The 20,709-nt window shown below is 35.9% G+C and overlaps 1 long non-coding RNA gene across 1 annotated transcript in view; it reads left to right on the top strand.

Annotated features, from left to right (window-relative positions):
• The first annotated feature begins 2,097 nt into the window (after nucleotides 1-2,097).
• The window catches only part of LOC131803364 (uncharacterized), a 46,754-nt gene continuing 28,142 nt past the window's right edge, over nucleotides 2,098-20,709 (top strand). Inside the window, exons 1-2 of the long non-coding RNA XR_009342542.1 lie at nucleotides 2,098-2,763; nucleotides 9,811-10,055. This is a non-coding gene — a long non-coding RNA (uncharacterized LOC131803364). The remainder of the gene's footprint in view (nucleotides 2,764-9,810; nucleotides 10,056-20,709) is intronic.

Raw genomic sequence — 20,709 nt, forward strand, 5'->3', positions numbered from 1 at the left:
AATTAGTTCGAATGTGCCAAAATGCAGTTCATTTGGACTGATATTGTCCATTTAGTGCACAATTATCCTGGTGGAATATATCTGTGGGAGCTATATAAAAATGTTAGCCGTTTCTCACCCATTCCGACTCAGAATGTGATTCAATGCAGATTATCAAAAGTAGCTATGGGTCTATCTCGCATCCTTCTCACTGTTACAAATAAATACACCACTATGTGGTGTAGGATATAACAACCATATTTTAAGAAACGCTTAATCATGGCACCAAACTACATCGTTTCTAAAACTTAAGCCAGGTTAATTTATTTAGGTTCAGGAAATGGAATATTGCTATTCGTTCTTTGTAGATCAAATATCAAGCTTGCTCGTAGTAATATCTATCAGAAACCCCTGAAAATTTAGTTACATAATGAAAAATATGTCCAAAATAAGAGCGAATAGCGGAAAACCGGTTAAAATGCAGAATATTCATACCGGAAGAACTTTGAAATCATGTAAACATAAAAAAGTTAAATATGACGCATTGAAGTCTTAAGGATATATGTATAAATATAGCAATTTAAAAAGCAGTAAGTTCGGCCGGGCCAATCTTTGAATATCCTCCACCATTTCGAACGAATTTGAAATTTTTCAAAAAATAAAATCCCTTAAAAATTCTGTTAAAATCTTAAAAATACCGAATATAGTCGTTATATTTGGGTCTATACGACGTGGACCTACATAGGCATTGTTTGTTATAAGCCATTACCATATTCAAATTCGAAACTTGAAATAAACGGTGAATAATGTAGCTAAAATCATCAAAATACCGAATATGGGGAGTTACCGTTATATCGGAGCTATACGAAGACGCGGACCTGCATAGACAATTTTCTGTCACAGGCTGTAACATCCATTACGAACTTCAAATACGACATTTCAAACAATTTCGGTGAGTATTGTACCTAAAATTGTCAAAATACCGAATATATGGAGGTACTATATACGAAGACCTGGACCTGCATTGACAATTTTGTGTCACAGCCTGTAGTTCCCATTATGAAATCTAAATACGTATTTTGAAACTGCACCGGTTAATAATGTCGCTAAAATCATCGTAAAACCGAATATTGCGAGGTACCGTTATAGGGGAGCTATACGAAGACGTGGACCAGCACAGACAATTTTCTGTTCTAGGTTTTAGTATCCATTTCGAACTTCAAATACCAAATTTGAAACAATTCCGGTGAATAATGTCGCTAAAATCATCAAAATAACGAATATCAGGAGGTACCCTTACATGGAGGCTATATGAAAACTTGGACCTACATGACCCATTTACGAACTTAACCTGCCTACTGGAAAAATAAACATATGAGCAAAATTTTAGCCTTCTATCTCAATTCGTTCGAAAGATAGAGTGATTGCAACAGACAGACAGACGGGCATTGCTAAATCGACTTCGAATTTTACGCTGATCAGGAATATATACTTTGTTGGGTCTGACATGACTATTTGGATGAGTTACAACAGGAATGGCAAAGTTAATATACCCTTCATAGTATGGTGGAGGGTATAAAAATATAACGTATTAAAGACTTAAGGATACATATGCGTCGGCGAACCGACTAAAACTCGCTTCCTTCTATAAATATAAAAAATATTAATGATTGTTTTTACAGAAACGTGCTTTTATTTCCACAACACCCTAATATCTCATTACAGCGAGTGCCTTGACAACAACATTCACACACACAACACATCCCATGTGTCTTCCTCGCCCAAACTCAGCGTTATCAGTAGATTTTGTTCGAGGGCGCATTTGCCATACATTTGAAATGTCACTGAATCTGTGGTATTGTTAAGTGTTGTTGTAGTTGTTGTTGCTACTTATTGTTGTTGTTGCACATGCTGCTACATACTCATGATGCGAACAGATTAATCGATTTCGTTTCAATCGATGCAGTTGTTGTTGTTGTTGCAATGCTGGCCGATGCTCAATACAATTCATGACGAATAGAATCACATTCAATTCATTCGATAAGAATGATCATGCCGAGTGAGAGGGAGCAAACGCCAACACCGCCCTTTGAAAAAACAAAATTCGATCACTCTTTGCCAGACAATCTCTGGCGCTGTTCACCAGTTTGTCAGAGTCTGTTGTCTTGATAAGATTTCACCAAAAAATAAACGTTTTGTCTCATCATCTCCTCAGTTAATATTTTTGTGTCCGTCGTAGTGAATCTCGTCGTCGTCGTTGTCGTCTAATTCGCCATCGTCGTTATTGTAACGTCCCAACAACAAAAAAAAAATTGTGGTGTGGTGTTTTTGGCTTCTTACGTGATTGCGTCCTTGATATTGCACTAAAACAACAACAAAAACCAAAAATTATAATTGCAACAAAAAAAAAAAAAATAAATAAATAACTCATAAAATCTTGGGGATATATTCTTTTATGTTGTCTCTGGAGTAACCATCCGTTGTGCTGTAATTAAACAATTTTCTTTTGGCAAAAGCAACACATTTTTTTGTTGAAGCTAAATTATTGCATACATTTAAGTGTGACGTCTAGAAAAAGAAAATATTAAAAAAATTAAAATTTAAAACAATTTTGGCGAAAAAAACAATAATAATTTTGGTTGATAACTGATTGTACTGTCATCGTCTGTGAGCTTTGTCTTTGTCTTACGTTCTCTATTTTGCGAAAAAAACTCAGCTTAATTTTCCTCTCTCTTTCGGCGATAAGCTTCAAAGTTATTACATTTGTGTTGGTATTTAATTTATGTGAGTATTAGTAAAAAAAAAAAAAAAACAAAAACAATGAAACATTTTCGTGTTTGTTATTATTTTTGTATTTATTTTCTGATTGGTGCATGCTGAACTTTTTCTTATCAGTTTTTTTTTTATTATTATTGAATGTTTTTCGTTTGTTTTCCCTTATTTCTTCTATTAAATGTATGTATTTGCTTATGTGTTTATTCTTTCTTTATTGCTTGATTTCTATATATTTCTTAACGTTCTATAGCTTCAAGACACAAACTCGTGATTTTTTAGCAGAAAAAAATGTTTATATGCAATTTTCATTTGTTCATGAAATAATTATATAAAGTGTATTACAGTGGAGCGTGGCTATGATTAATATGCTGATATTATGAAGATAAAGAAAAAATAAAATATGTATAAATTTTGAAAGACAGGAATATATTTGGTGCATGCTGAAATAAGAACCTTCGACTACATTTTGGGAAGAAAAAAATTGGATTGGAAAAAAAATGGATTGGAAAAAATATTTGATACCAAATATTAATATTAATAAAATATTAATAAAAAATATTAAATATTTGATGGCCTTACACCTGGTACTATTTAAAGTCGATTCTATTTAGTCGATTTTTTGAAATAAAGTCGGTGACATTTACCGGTGACCATCTGTCGTGCTTCACAAAAAAATTATAAAATAAAAAAATCAGTCGGATCGAACTTTGAATACCCTCCACAATTTGCAACGAATTTGGCAATTTAAAAAAACAAAAAAAAAAAACATCCATCAAAAATTAGATTCAAATCTTAACAAGTAAAAAAGCTGTAAGTTCGGCCGGGCCAAACTTTAAATACCCTCAATTCTCAAAAACAGTAAAATCCGTTAAAACTTCTGTTAAAAATACCGAATTTAGCTATTATATTAGGGTCTATACGACGACACGAATCTGCGTAGGTAATATTTGTCATAAGCCATTACAATATTCAAATAAAAAAATTGGTTATAATGTCGATAAAATCAAAAATATCGAATGTAGGGAGGTACCATTATATGGGGGCTATACGAATATGTTGACCTGTCAGACAATTTTCTGTAGTTTGAAACAATTCTGGTGAAAAATGTCCCTAAAATCATTAAAATACCGAATATAGGGAGGTACCGTTATATGGGGGCTATACGAAGACCTGGTCCTGCATAGACAATTTTCTGTCACAGACTGTAGTATCCATTACGAACTTCAAATATCAAATTTGAAACAATTCTGGTGAAAAATGTCTCTAAAATCATCAAAATACCGAATATCGGGAGGTACAGTTATATGGGGGCTATATGAAAACGTGGACCTACATGGTCCATTTACGAATTTCACCTGCCTACTGTAAAAATAAACCTTTGTGCAAAATTTTAGCCTTGTATCTCAATTCGTTCGAAAGATAGCGTGATTACAATAGACAGACGGACAGACAGACAGACGGACATCGCTAAATCGACTTAGAATTTTACGCTGATCAAGAATATATATACTTTGTTCTGGGTCTGACATGATTATTTCGATGAGTTACAAACGGAATGTCGATCTTAATATACCCTCCATACTATGTGTAGTGGAGGGTATAAAAATCAATCCCAATAAGTACCATATGAGGATAAGTCGTGAATATACCGAATAACAGAAGGTACTGTTGCATGGCGCATATACGAAGACATTTCTTACATTTTCCCATTGCGAATTCTAAATTTGAAACAATTCCTTTGAAAATGCGGCTAAAATAACGAAAGTAACGAATATCGGGTGGTACAGTGATATATTGGCTATACCAAAATGTGTACCTATACTTTCCATGTTTAATGTCAAAAATCTCGGGGACCCAAAATACATCTGAAGAACCCTGAATGTATCTTATGATGAGGCACTTACTACTTACTTAATTCTCATTAAATGTCATCGCTAGTCTAATGTGTCGATTTAATATGCTTTATGTCTCTTATATGCTGTTTCCTCACATATTCTTTAGCTATGCTAGATTCGTAAACAAGGTATGCTTCTACCTCCCTTTCTCATAGGCTATTTTAGTATTCGCAGCATTGTCACAAAATTTGGATAAACTGAAATGCATTTCCTCTTTTAATATCACGCTTGTTGAGCGAATTGTATGATTGCGTTTACGAAAGGTATTAAAATAGTTTAGACTATTAAAAATTTCTACTGTGGTAATATAAATCTTGAAACACTTAAATCAATTGAACGTTCAATTATTTTATTTTTTTCCTAATGTCCCAAATTTGTTCTAATACTGTCAACATACATCTCGTGGTTGGCATTTACTTTACCTTTAAATAGATTCATTACTCAGTGCGATTAATTAATAGGTCAAATTAAGGCGTGAATAGATGAATGAGCTAAAAGAAGACAACATTGTAACACGCCATTAAAAATAAGCATTTAGCTATAAAAAAATAATAAAATAGAAATATTAGTCATACAAATATAGTTATAATATCGGTAGATTTATTTAATTATTACACCACAAGGTGGTCAGGGTATTATGTCTTTGTGCATTTGTTTGTAACAGGCAAAAGGAAACGAGATAGACCCATATTTCCTTTTGATGATCTGCATAGAATCACATTCTGAGTTGATTTATGCATGTTCGTCCGTCCGTCCGTCTGTCTCTCTGTCTGTCCATGTATTTTTGTAAACAAAATACAGTTCGCATTTATTGTCATATCCACATGAAATTTTGTACAAATTATTTGTTTGGCCCAAGGACGAACTCTTTTGAAATTGGAAATAATCGGTCAAAATTTAGATATAGCTAAATTTTCGTCCGACTTGCCTTTTATTGTGCACCAAACGTGTAATATCAGCCCGAATAGTATGGAATTTTGCACATACAACCAAATTAGGCCTGAAAATAAGTATGCCAAATTTGATCGAAATCGGTTCAGATATAGCTATAGCACCCATATATATTGTTCATACGATTTGTTTTGTCCTCCGCAGCCGTAATATGCACTCTGCAACAACAATATTTGGGGAAATATATCAAATACTGCTCAGAAATACCTTTGCTAAATTTCATTGAGGTCGGTTCGGATTTGGATGTATCTCCCATACATAACTTCTTCCGATTTACTTTTTATTATGCACCAAACGTCTAATCTTTGTCCAAATGGGATGGAATTTGGCACTTACGACCGAATTGAGTCTATCAAATTGAGTATGTCAAATTCGGTGAAGATCGGCTCAGATATAGCTACAGCTCACATATATATTGTTCATCCGATTTCTTATATTTGTTACCCACAGCCGTAATATGCACTCCGTAACAACGATATTCAGGGAAATATAACAAATACAGCTCAGAAATATCTTTGCCAAATTTTATCGAGATCGGTTCAATTTGGATATAGCTCCCATATATATCTTTATCCGATTTCAAATTAATGGTGCAGCAAATGGGCAATACAAGTCCAAATTAAAAAAAATACAAATGCTTCGGCATATTTAGTCCTTTGAACTTTAAATGATAATTATAATCATAGCGTGTATGATTGAATTCTCCAATAAAAACTTTGCCGGATAATCGGTAACGATATATATGGAAGCTATATCCAAATCAGAACCGATCTCAATGAACTTTGGCAGAGGAATTTCTGAAGTATATACGACATCTGGTTTCAAATGTCATTGCTGTGGGGTTCATATTACGGGTATGGGGGACTTAAACACCAAATCGGATGAATCATTTATATGGGAGTTATTGCCAAATATATTGAATTCGGTCAGATATGACGAAATACATTACATTTACATGTATGAAAACGTGGACAATTATAAGCTTATTTCTGCAATCGGAGGTGAAATCCATTGCAAAATCCAAATACCAAACTTGAAACAATTGCATAAAAATGTGACAACAACCAGCTTCGATGTATAGATAGGCAGGCGACCAGGCCAAATCTTTGAAACTTTTTAAATTTTTGAAAATTCAAAATGTTTTTATCGAAGAAATTTTCTCTTCCCTTTCAAATATATTTGAACTGAATAAATTTTCAATTAAATTCGCTCAGTGGATTAAATGGGTTTCAGTTCTGGATGTAGACTAGATTTACTATATTTGCGGTTTTTATTTATCGTTCCATTTTAAAGTTACCTCCTGCGTTTATGCGGTGCCCGGATATAATCCCCCGTAATTGCAATGGCGATTTAGTCCGACTTTTATTACATCCACTTCCAAAACAGACATTATAATCCCAGTGGCTATGCTCGGATTGACCTTAAATTTTTATAGCAGGTAGAGATTTTAACCTGACGGCGAAGAAATTTTTTCGTGCAGGAAATACCCGTTTACACGGTTATTCGACTTGAAAGTTCGGATAATCCCCCGTAATTGCAATGGCGATTTAGTCCGACTTTTATTACATCCACTTCCAAAACAGACATTATAATCCCAGTGGCCATGCTCGGATTGACCTTAAATTTTTATAGCAGGTAGAGATTTTAACCTGACGGCGAAGAAATTTTTTCGTGCAGGAAATACCCGTTTACACGGTTATTCGACTTGAAAGTTCGGATACAATGTCCGGATTTTATGTGGTTCTACATAACTGGTGTAACAATATGAAATCTTTTGGAAATACCTATTCAACTAGGGGTCATTTGGCGGGGTTGTTCTCGAGCAATACAAGAAAATTGGTATTTTTACTGGAACTGTTTGAAATATCAAAATGGATACATTATAGGGTATTGAGATCTACGTATTTTTCCCTTTCCTTTTTAATATGTGTTGATATCTTCTGTAGTTCTGAATATATTGATTTAAAATCGAAGCCGACTACTAACAAGTGTTATAACCGGTTAAAACAACCCCACCATATGACCTTGCTTAATAAATATTTCCATAATCTTTCAAACGATGCCCATTTTGTATATTTTAAACCGAGAAATCGGAAATTTTCCGCACAAAAAAAAAAAAAAAAAAAAAAAAACATTTTCTGCCGTAATTAGGTTAAAAATGTCTAATGAAGTTTATGTTTACAATCGTTTTCTACATTATTCCCATTCAATTAGGGATACCAAAACCAGCAAAAAGAACAAAAAAAAAAACAGTAAGTTTGGCAGGGCCGAACTTTGAGAAATAAAATCCGTTAAAAATTCTGTTAAAATCTTAAAAATACCGAATGTGGTCATTGTATTGGGGTCTATACGTAGACGTGGATCGGCATTGGCAACTTTTGTCATAAGCCATTACAATATTCAAATACGAAGCTGGAAAAAATATATAAGGGCACCGTTATATTGGGGCTATACGAAAACCTGGTCCTGCAAAGACAATTTTCTGTCGCAGGCTGTAGTTCAAAATAAGAAATTTTGAAACCATTTCAGTGAATATTGTACTAAAAATCGTCAAAATACCAAATACAGGGTTGCTCATATTCGACGGGTTGCCCATATTCGAGCGCCGTCTTGTTGAAACCAGAACTGCCTCATACGCTTTCGACGAATAATTGGCATCACAAAATTGGTCATCAAAATTGGTCTACTAATTCTGACATTACAAGCCAAACAGGTAGACCTCTATACTTGCAATTTTTTCAAAGTTGGCCTACCTTCTCTTCATTGTACCATTGAAGGAACTACTTTTGTGGATTTTCAGACAATTTCATTGAAAAACTTGGCCACAATTATCAAATTACAGAATATCGGGGCATCGTTATATGGGGGCTAAACGATATCGTTGGCCGGTATAGTCCATGGTACAATGAAGAGAAGGTAGGTCAACTTTGAAAAAATTTCAAGTATAGAGGTCTACCTGTTTGGCTTGTAATGTCAGAATTGCTATCAAAACAATAAAAAAGCAAACAACTTGTTGCATTGATTTTGAATAAATAATTTAAAACCGCGAAAACTGAATGAATGGTCAAAATTTCTTTTCAATATCATGTTCTATATATCTCTTATGGTTTATTTCGCGACAAAAACTGTAGATTTTGTCGATGCATTCGTTGCAATAAGCATTTTGAAAACACCCGAATTTGAATATTTTCTGAACAATTTTTTATTATTGAAAAGAAGACACACACATAAGCAAATGAAGTTGACATATTAAGCCAGAAAAATAAAAAAAATTAAATCATATGGTAGTTCTGCCCTACCTTGAATTCATTGTACCATGGTATAGCCCATCTTCGAGCTCGACCTGCCTGCAGAAAATATACTGATTCGTGCAAAATGTTAGCTTCCTCTCTTTATTCGTTTTGACTCTAGAGTGATTACAACAGACGGACAGCCGGGTGCTAAAACATCTTAGAATTTTACGCTGATCAATAATATATACACTTTGTTGGGTCTAAACTTATTATTTCGATGAGCTACAAACGGAATGACGAACTTAATATACCATCCATACTATGTATGGTGGAGGGTATAAAAATTGATAATCTTCATATAATAAACCCAATTGTTAGATTTTCCATTACAAATATTCAAATTTTTTGTATTAAAAAAGAAGAAACTATTCAATTGTCAGCGTTGAAATTGTTCAACTTTGAAATATCGAACGCTCAACGTATTTGGGTTACACTCATATAAATACATGTGCATGGCCTACACAAGGTCGGCTAAGATGACTACGTTTGACAACAATTTGACAATAAACTTAATAGTTTTCGCACTATTGTGATTTGACTCTCTTTGAATTTCAAATTACAACATGTATTTTAACGGCAAACTTGGTTGTCAGATGGGCTTATTGACCTGTGGTGTGAGGTGAAAAACGTCGACCGAGTGCGTCGAATTTTAGGTAACATATTTTTATCTCACAAATGTTTCAATTTCATATTTTCTGCAAAAAGAATTTAATTTCTGAATGGCCATAGCCTATGGAACGTATGATGATATATAATAGAGGAGGATTACAATATTTCAGGCACACAACAATTACCATCAGCAATTTTAGAGGGTGCACCCTAATATGCATATGGACATGCATGACATATTTAAATGTCAAAGGAAAAATTCAAAGGAAAATTTTCATTTCAAAAATTCATTTTGTTAAATTTTTTAGTTGTAAGCGTACATATTCGTAGTTTTTGCAAAATTTTACGTGTTGTAACCAATTAAAAATAATAAAAAATACCAAAAACAATAAATATTTATTGGATTAATATTTCGCGATCAGATGAAAATTGGATTTGTGGAGTTCGTTGTGTAAATTGGCTAAATTGAAATCTTTTTCTTGGGAATTTTTGGCAAAATTGAAATCATATTCTTTGGAATTGGATTGGACGAAGGGTCGTGTGTGGCCAAGAGGTAAGTACATTTAATAATCTGTAATTTCTTTATTTATATATCTGCTGCGAGTTTTTGGTAATATAAGTTACGTGTCCTCATCATTAGAATATTATTCTTGTCTCTTGCCATTTTTCATTTGGATCATTGTTACTTCAAGGGTTTTGGGAAAAGAAAAGAAATATCCATAGAATTTAAATAAAAAGTCGTAGCGCTAATACCAATGTCACTTTGGTGTAAATATAATCATAAAACAGGATGCATATCTGTCCACAGGGTATTCTAAAGAGAGTTGCTATCTACAGATGCAAGCTGGTGATACAAAGCCCTCTGAAACACGCATACAATGAAAGGTTCTTCTTGGTGAGGCAACAATTCTTTTTATACCCTCCATCATAGTATGGAGGGTATATTAAGTTTATCATTCCGTTTGTAACACCTCGAAATATACCTTTTAGATCCCACAAGGTGTATAAATTATTGATCAGCATAAAATTATATGCCGATTTAACCACGTCCGGCCGTCTGTCTGTCTGTCTGTCTGTGGAAATCACTCTAGCTTCCGAAAGAAATGAAGTAAGTTGATAAAAACTTACTCAAATGTATGTTGTGTCCTTTTGGTATTGAAAATGGGTCATGTAGGTCCACGTTTTGGTATAACCCCCATATAACGGTACCTCCCGATATTCGGTATTTTTATGATGTTAGCGACATTACTTACCGGAATTATTTCGAATTTGGTGTTTGAAGTTCGTAATGGATACCACAGCCTAAGGCGGGAAATTGTCCATGCAGGTCCACTTCTTCGAACAGCCCCCATATACCGGTACCTCACGATATTCTGTACTGTGATGATTTTAGCGACATTATTTACCGGAATTGTTCCAAATTTGGTATTTAAAGTTTGTAACAGATACTACAGCATAAAACAGAAAATGGCCCATGTAGATCCACGTCTTCGTATAGCCCCCATGCAACGGTGCCCCCCGATATTCGGTATTTTGATGATTTTAGCGACATTTTTCACCGGAATTGTTTCCAATTTGGTATTTGAGGTTCGTACAGGACACTACAGCTTAAGACCAAAATTGTCTGTGCAGGTCCAAGTCTTCGTATAGCCCCCGTATAACGATACCTCCAGATATTCAGTGTTGTGATGATTTTAGCGAATTTATTCACCGGAATTGTTTCAAATTTGGTATTTGAAGTTTATAATGGATACTACAGCCTAAGACGGAAAATTGTCTGTGAAGGTCCACGTCGTCGTAGGGCCCCCATATAACAGCACCACCCGATATTCGGTATTTTGATGATTTTAGCGAATTTATTCACCGGAATTGTTTTTAATTTGGTATTTGAAGTTCGTAATGAATATTACGGCCTAAGACAGAAAAATCTCTGTGCAGGTCCACGTCTTCGTAGAGCCCTCATATAACGGTACCACCCGATATTCGGTATTTTACTGATTTTATAGACATTTTTTCACCAGAATTGTTTCAAATTTGGTATTTGAAATTCTTGGCGGACACTACAGCCTATGAAAGAAACTTGTCTGTGCAGGTCAACATCTTCGTATAGCCCACATATAACGGTACCTCCAGATATTCGGTATTGTGATGATTTTAGCGGCATTTTTTACTGGAACTATTTTAAATTTAGTACTTGAAGTTCGTAATGAATACTACAGCCTTCGACAGAAAATCGTCTGTACAGGTCCACGTCTTCGTATAGCCCCCATATAACGGTACCCCTCGATTTTCGGTATTTTGATGATTTTAGCGAATTTATTCACCGGAATTGTTTCAAATTTGGTATTTGAAGTTCGTAATGAATACTGGCGCCTAAGACAGAAAATTGTCAGTGCAGGTCCATGTCTTCGTGTAGCCCCCATATAACGGTACCACTCGATATTCGGTATTTTAATGATTTTAGCGGCATTTTTTACTGGAACTATTTTAAATTTAGTATTTGAAGTTCGTAATGAATATTACAGCCTATGACAGAAAATTGTCTGTGCAGGTCCAAGTCTTCTTATAGACCCCCAATAACGGTACCTCCCGATATTCGGTATTTTAATGATTTTATAGACATTATAACCGATTTTTTAAGTTTCGCATTTGAATATTGTAATGGCTTATGACAAATGTTACCTATGCAGGTTCATGTCGTCGTAATAGCTACCTTCGGTATTTTTAAGATTTTTAATGGATTTTATAGTTTTTGAGAATTGCCAAATTCGTTCCAAATGGTGGAGGGTATTCTAAGTTCGGCCAGTCGAACTTACAGCTTTTTTACTTGTTTTTATTACTGGAATTTCAGTTCCGCTGAAAAACTTTTCCCATTTACGACGGAAATGTAAATACAAGACACACACACATACACACTAACGTACGGACCAACAAAACAAACGAACTAATATCCAGAAAGTGAATATTCATTGTTACTTACTTACTGGATTGTTGTGAGAGCAACAAATAGACCAGCAACGAAACACGAAGCTCAAGAGTAGCGTAGAGAGAGAGGGCTTTTAGGCTGCAACCAAGCATTTACCACAGAACATTGGGTTTACACAAACTTTATGGCATTGTAAATGTTTGGCTTTGGCCTGCAGTTTGATGATGTTGCCCGGGTGCTGGTGTTTGCTTAGCTCAGTCGCGTCATTGCTGGCACAGCAAGTTTTAGTTGTTGTCGTCTGTTGGTGTCCTCTTGCTCTTTGTTGCATGCCTTGGAGTAGTAGGTGTAATTGTCTTGGAATCATTGGGAATGGGAGCACAGCTCACAAAAGCCCAGACAATAAATAGGACATCAAGTTGGCAATGAACGGCAAAGTTATTTGTTGTCAAGTTTAATGTTTAGCTGCAACTAAGTGCAGAAGGATTAAAATGTTTCATTAAGCTATTAACAAACAATATGAGGCCTGGTCGTATACATTTATTGCCAGTTGTTGTAGGCAATGCAATTGCAATAAGCGAGAGTAGATGGAAATGGATAGAGGGTGCTTAGTGGGAGGAATAAACGTTAAGCGGCATTTAAGATTTAGGATGTGACTTATCAAATAATTCCTAAAGGTCTTAATATAATGGAGGACCAAGAGGTGTTGTAATACAAGATTTTCAGAAGGTTTTCCAAAAGAAGAGAGAGAGAGAGAAAAGAAGAGATTCTGATTCTCTATGAGAAGACATCTTCTTCTATAAGAAGACATCTTCTTCTATAAGAAGACATCTTCTTCTATAAGAAGACTTCTTCTTATGAAAGAAGATCCCATCTTCTATAAGAAGACTCCCTTTCCTACGAGGTCTTCTATGAGAAGGCATTACGGTCTTCTATGAAAAGACCTTTCAGCCTTCTATGAGAAGACCTTACGGCCTTCTACGAGAAGACTTGCTCGTGTTCTATGAGAAGACTTACTCTATAAGAAACAAGCTCATCTTCTATGAGAAGACCTTTCAGTCTTCTATGAGAAGACCTTTCAGTCTTCTATGAGAAGACCTTCCAGTCTTCTATGAGAAGACCTTCCAGTCTTCTATGAGAAGAACTTCCAGTCTTCTATGAGAAGACCTTCCAGTCTTCTATGAGAAGACCTTCCAGTCTTCTATGAGAAGACCTTCCAGTCTTCTATGAGAAGACCTTCCAGTCTTCTATGAGAAGACCTTCCAGTCTTCTATGAGAAGACCTTCCAGTCTTCTATGAGAAGACCTTCCAGTCTTCTATGAGAAGACCTTCCAGTCTTCTATGAGAAGACCTTCCAGTCTTCTATGAGAAGACCTTCTGGTCTTCTATACGAAGACCTTCTAGTCTTCTATGAGAAGAACTTCTGATCTTCTATACGTAGACCTTCTAGTCTTCTATGAGAAGAACTTCTGGCCTTCTATGAGAAGACCTTCTGGCCTTCTATGAGAAGACCTTCTGGCCTTCTATGAGAAGACCTTCCAGTCTTCTATGAGAAGACCTTCCAGTCTTCTATGAGAAGACCTTCTGGTCTTCTATACGAAGACCTTCTGGTTTTCTTTACCAAGACCTTTTGGTCTTCTTTTCGAAGACCTTCTGGTCTTCTATGAGAAGACCTTCTGGTCTTCTATGAGAAGACCTTCTGGCATTCTATACGAAGACCTTCCTGTCTTCTATGAGAAGACCTTCCTGTTTTCTATGAGAAGACCCTCTGCTCTTTTATAAGAAGACCTTCTGCTCTTCTATGAGAAGACCTCCAGCTCTTCTATGAGAAGATCTTCAAGTCTTCTATACGAAGACCTTCTTCTGGTCTTCTATACCAAGACCTTCTGGTCTTCTATACCAAGACCTTCTGGTCATCTCTACGAAGACCTTCTGGTCTTCTATACGAATACCTTCTGGACTTCTATAGGAATACTTTCAGGTCTTCAATACGAATACCTTCTGGTCTTCTATACGAAGACTTTCTGGTCATTTATGAGAAGACCTTATAGTCTTCCATGAGAAGACTTCCTAGTCATCTATGAGAAGTCCTCCTGGATTTCTATACGAAGACCTTCTGGTCTTCTATACGAAGACCTTCTGGTCTTCTATACGAAGACCTCCTGGTCTTCTTTTATAAGAAGGCCTTCTCGTTTTCTTCTATATGAAGACGTGCTGGTCTTTTTCTATACGAAGACCTTCTGGTCTTCTTCTATACGTTCCTGTCTTCTCTATGCGAAGACCTTTGGTCTTCTTCTATACGAAGACCTTCTGGTCTTCTATGCGAAGACCTTCTTCTGGTCTTCTATGAGAAGACCTGCTCGTATTTTATAAGAAGACTTGTTCGTCTTCTATGAGAAATCTTTTTGGTCTTCTATCTTCTCTACGAAAACCTTTTAGTCTTCTTTGAGAATACCATTTTGTATTCCCAAATTAATATTCAAAATATTTTTTCAATAAATTAAATCCAGGTAAAGCCCATTTCTGCCAATTTGCCATGGTCAAGAGGGCCAAACAATTGTGCTACGCTTTTCAATTCATCCATGACATTTATATGTGTTTTGCTAATACCGCAATAAAATGACCCTGTATTGCTGGATCATTTCATTTGCTTTCATTAATGCCTTCCTCACACCTTACTTTCCTGCCAGTCAGTCTGTTTGACTGACTTAATCCTTGGTGATTAATCGTCCTAAAGCAATATTATCCACCCATACAAATTTTACTTCTAACCTTAGCACAATTTTATTATTATTTTTTTCTCTCTCCCCCATTCTTTCGTCCTGCAATTACCACAACTCTTTCAGTTCGGGAAACTCCAACCGAAAAAAGGGCACATCAGCGAACATTTATTCATTCCATGCCAGTGATTGTCCTTGCAGTAAGCCGCAGTATTTTATCCGGATACTAATACAAACCGTAATATCATCATATTTATAAAATACATGGATTTGTTGATGTCTCTTTGGATTGCCGGAACGGCGGTGAAGTTGTTTTGGGGATGGGAGAAATGGGATTTTTTTCCTCTCTGTTCGCCGGATTGTATTTTTGCTTGCGATGGCAAATGTTGTTGGTCTTCGGCATAAAAAAGCAACAGTGGAGGAGGCTTCCAAATCGAGAATTTGTTCGCTTATATTAATGGAGTTTTTTTGGGGGGTGGTGGAGGCCAAAGAGTGTTACCAACCATTTCTCTGGAGTCAGTTTTTGGTTTTGTATTTTGTTTGCGTGGCAAAACTTTTAAATCATCTGCGAAGAAGTGGTTGGTTGGGCATGTAGGTACCCAACCCCTTAACCACATGGCTCCGGATGGAGTTGTGTATGGAGAGCAGGGGGCTTGTTTTGTTATTTGCTTGTTGAAAGCTATGTTTGTTAGCCAAATGTTTTTGGTTGCAAGCGGATTTTTTTGTTGCTGAACATCATCATTGCCATTTAAGATTTTTTTCGTGAGAGGCCGGTTAGAATTGTTGTTTTTAGGGGGGGTGGTATGGAAAGTGTAAGAAAATGTAAATTGCAGGTATTTTCGATAAATTAAAATAAAATATATTTAGATTTTTTGCCATAGAAAATATGTGCCGTGAGTATAACAACAATATTTTGAGAGTTCGGAATGATACTTCAGATCCTTGAGAAGAGCATCCAGGATCTATAGAGTAGATTCCGAACGAATGGCACAATATTGTCCATTTCGTATCGGACCTAAATTAATATATATCGACTACTAAAAGTCCGATCTCTACCATCCCAATAACAGATCTTGTGATGACGGAAATATTGAGATGTACCAAGTTTGAATGGAATCGGATGTTAATTTCGCGTTTTATGAGCTTCATGGATATTCCAAAATTTCGACCTTTTGTGGGTGAGGTACCAGAAGGAGTGGACCGATATATCACACCTTCACCGCAGATCTTTCGGCAGTCAAAATAATGAGATGGGTGAAATATGATGAAGTCTGGATGCTTATTTCGGATTTTGTGATCGTTTTGGTTATTCAAAACTTTGACCTTTTGTGGGTGAGGTGCCAGAAGGAATAGTCCGATGTCTACCATCTTTATTGTAAACCTTCAGCTGATGGAACTATTTAGATGCACCAAGACTGAATGGAATTGGTTGTAAATTTTGCCTTTTATGAGCTTCACAGATATTTAAGGTTTTGAACCTTAGTGGGGAAGGTACCAGAAGGAGTGGACCGATATAACCCATCTTCACAACAGATCTTGTGTTAGTAAAAAATAAGGAGATTTGTGAAATATGAAGGAAATCAGATGCTTTTTTCGGATTTTATTATCGTTTTGTTTATTCAAAGCTTTGACCCCTTTGTGGGGGAGGTACCAGAAAAAATGGGTCCGATCTCTACCATCTTTATAACATATCTTCTGTGGATTGGAATATTGAGATATGCCAAGTCTGAGTGGAATCGAATGTTGAGTGCACGTTTTATGAGCTTCACGGTTTTCTCAATTTTTGATCATTTCTGGGGAGATGGAGAAGGAGTGAACCGAGTGATCTTTAACACCAGACCTTGTGTTAGTAGAAGTTTTAGGATGTGTGAAATAAGAAGCGAACCGGATTGTCTATTTCGGATTTTATAATCGTTTTGGTTTTTGAAAACTTGTACCCTTTGGTGGGGGATATACCAGAAGAAATAGTCCGATCTCTACCATCTTTATAACTGATCTTGTGTTAATAGAAATATTGGTATGTACCAAGACTGAATGTAATCGGAAGTTAATTTCGCGTTTTACGAGACTTACGGTTATTAAAATTTTTTTATCTTTGTGGGGGAGGTACCAGAAGGAGTAGACCGATGTATTTCATCTTCACAATAGACCTTGGGTTAATAAAAATATTGTGATGTGTGTAATTTGATACTATCGGACTTTTAGATCACATTTTATAAGAGTTATAAATATAATAGATTTGGCCCCTTGTGTGGAAGATATTTGATGGAGTGGACCGATATTTTCCATTTTCGCACATGACTTAGCACTGACAAAAATATAGCTGCTTGCAAAGTTTGCACAAAATCGAATGGGTTTTTTCGCTTTCTATGAGGTAAATTATTTTCTTTGACTATTTTGGCCTTTTGGTGGAGGTACCAGAAGGAGTGAGCCTATATTGTTCGTCTTCTAACTCGAACCAGAGGTTCTTCCTATAGAAGACCAATACTACTTCCTAAAGAAGTCTGTAAGGTTTTCTCTTAAAGAACCAGATGGATTCCTATAACAGACCAGAAGTTCTTCGTATAGAAGACCAGAAGGTCTTGCCATAAAAGACCAAAAGGACGACCAGGAGTTCTTCTTACAGAAGATCAATAGTTCTTCTCATAGGATACAAGAAGACTTTCGAAATGAAGACCAGAAATTCCTAATATGGAGACATGTAGGACCTTAGGACAGAAAATTTCCTATGAAGTCCATATGGATTCCTGTAAAAAACCAGAAGGTCTTCTCATAGAGATTCAGAAGATTTCCTCATAGAAGATCTGAAGTTCTTCTTATAGACTGCCCGAATGTCCTCCTATAGAAGTTAGAAGGTCTTCTCAAAGATGACCAGAAGGTCTTTGTATAGAAAACCTGAAGGTCTTTTCACTTTCACTGAAGACCAGAAGGCGTTCTTATGTAAGACCTGGACTGTGCTACACAGCACTAGTAACAATTAACTTATTGAGAAGTGATTTCGGTAAACATTGGTTTCTCACTTTGTAAGAGTTATAATTATTTAAGTTGTTGACCCCTTGTGGAGGAGGTACTTGATGAAGTGACCATTTTCGCACCAGACCTAGCACTAATGCAAATATTAGGATTTTCAAAGTGGAAACAAAATCGAATTATCCTTTATCTTTCTATGTTGTAAAATATTTATTATACCCTACACCACAAGGTGGTCAGGGTATTATGTCTTTGTGCATTTGTTTCTAACAGGCAGAAGGAAACGAGATGGACCCATAGTTCTGCATAGAATCACATTCTGAGTCGATTTATGCATGTCCGTCCGTCCGTCTGTCCATGTATTTTTGTGAACAAAGTACACGTCGCATTTATTGCCCGATCCAGATGAAATTTTGCAAAGATCTTTTGTTTGGCCCAAGGACGAACCCTATTGAAATTGGAGATAATCGGTCAAAATTTAGATATAGCTCCCATATATATCTTCGTCCGATTTGCCTTTGATTGTGCACCAAACGTGTAATATCAGCCCGAATTGTATGGAATTTTGCACATACACCCAAATTAGGCCTGAAAAAATGTATGCCAAATTTGATCGAAATCGGTTCAGATATAGCTATAGCTCCCACATATACTGTTCATCCGATTTGTTATTTTTGTCCACCGCCGCCGTAATATGCACTATGTAACAACAATATTTGGGGAAATATATCAAATACAGCTCAGAAATACATTTGCTAAATTTTATCGAGATCGGTTCAGATTTGGATATAGCTCCCATATATAACTTCGTCCGATTTACCTTTTATTGTGCACCAAACGTCTAATATTCGTCCAAATGGGATGGAATTTGGCACTTACGACCGAATTGAGTCTAGAGGCTAGTATGTCGAATTTGGTGAAGATCGGTTCAGATATAGCTATAGCTCCCATATATACTGTTCATCCGATTTGTCACATTTGTTACCCACAGCCGTAATATGCTCTCCGTAGCAACGATACTCAGGGAAATATATCAAATACAGCTCAGAAATATCTTTGCCAAATTTTATCGAGATCGGTTCCGATTTGGATAAAGCTCCCATATATATTTTTATCCGATTTCAAATTAATTGTGCACCAAAGGGGCAACACAAGTCAGAATTTAAAAGATACAAATGCCTCGGCATATTTCGTCCTTTGAACTTTAAATTATAATTATAATCATAGCGTGTGTGATTGAACTCTCCCATAAAAACTTTTAAGCTCTACTAAATTAGCAAAGTGGTGTAGGGTATCATAAAGTCGGCCCCGCCCGACTTTAAGCTTTCTTTACTGTTTTTTTTTTTTTTTTTTTTTGAAAATGTGATCTGGGGACTTACTTGGGGCATGGACCGATATTGCCCATCTCCGAACTCGAACTACGTTTTACAATAATATTACGATGTACCGAATTTGAATCAAATCGTATGTTCCCTTCGAGAGTTATAGTGTGCACCAACCTGAGAGACACACCACACGGACATCGCTAGATCGACTCCAAAAGCCCTGAAATGGAATTTTATTTCAAAGAGACCTTGGTCTTAGACCCTTATTTCGATGAGGCACGTTTCGGCCTTGTCAAATGATATCCTCTCAAGCCATATTGTCGAGGGTATGAAAAACTTGAAAAAGTATTACAGGCATGGGCGGTTCATATTCAACCATGTAAGTAATATATGCTCACATAAGAAGAAGTTTAGCACATAAGCCCGAATTCAACCTAAATGTCAGTTTATCAAAATTTAAGAGATAGTTTGTAAATATTAGTAAAGATATAAATATGACAACCATATGTATCCTCTTCCAACTTCACAGCAAAGCCACCTAATGCAATAGTTACCTGAAAAACATACATAGAATAATTGCTCAATCTCAATTTTAAGACTCGGGCTCTCAATCCTAAATTGAGAATTCAAGAAGGTTCAGGTTCGGTATAGAAGGTTCAGTTTAAACTGAAAAAAAAATCTACCAAAAATATTGAATACAAATTCATACAAATTCATTACCCATTCAAACCTCCCTCGTATGTTATATTCCCGCATAATTGTTCAACAGCGTATGAAAAAAGGGCTCAGTGTTTGAGTCTTTCGAATTTGTATTTGCTCGGAGTTTTTCTTTCTTTTCTTTTTTCCATTTTTCCATTTTTTTTCTGGTCCAACAACTTATAAATGGTTCACAACTTAAAAACGACAACAGGCCCAGCGTTGGTTCGCTCGTTCTTTATTTTTTTTCCTGTGATTCTGGTGCACCTCTAAAAAGAGGTTATGGCAAAGTTTTTTTGTTGTTAATTTGGGGTATGCCACAAAGGATTTGCTGTATGCAATATTCGCGCAATCCATGGTGCGGCGGCGGCGGATGTCTGTTGTTTTAACGTGGCAATATAAACTGTCAGTTGTTGTTTATTTTTTGCGTTTTTTGTTTCTTCTGCCTCTGCCTCTTTCTTTTTACCGCTATTTTACCGAAAAATATGGCTAGTAGATGAAGCGTAAAGAAATATGTACGTTAAACCGACAGCTCGGTAGGTATTTGTTTACGGAAGGATTTCGTTGGATCCC

The sequence above is a fragment of the Musca domestica genome, unplaced genomic scaffold, assembly GCF_030504385.1.
Source record: "Musca domestica strain aabys unplaced genomic scaffold, Musca_domestica.polishedcontigs.V.1.1 3, whole genome shotgun sequence".
NCBI lineage: Eukaryota > Metazoa > Arthropoda > Insecta > Diptera > Muscidae > Musca > Musca domestica.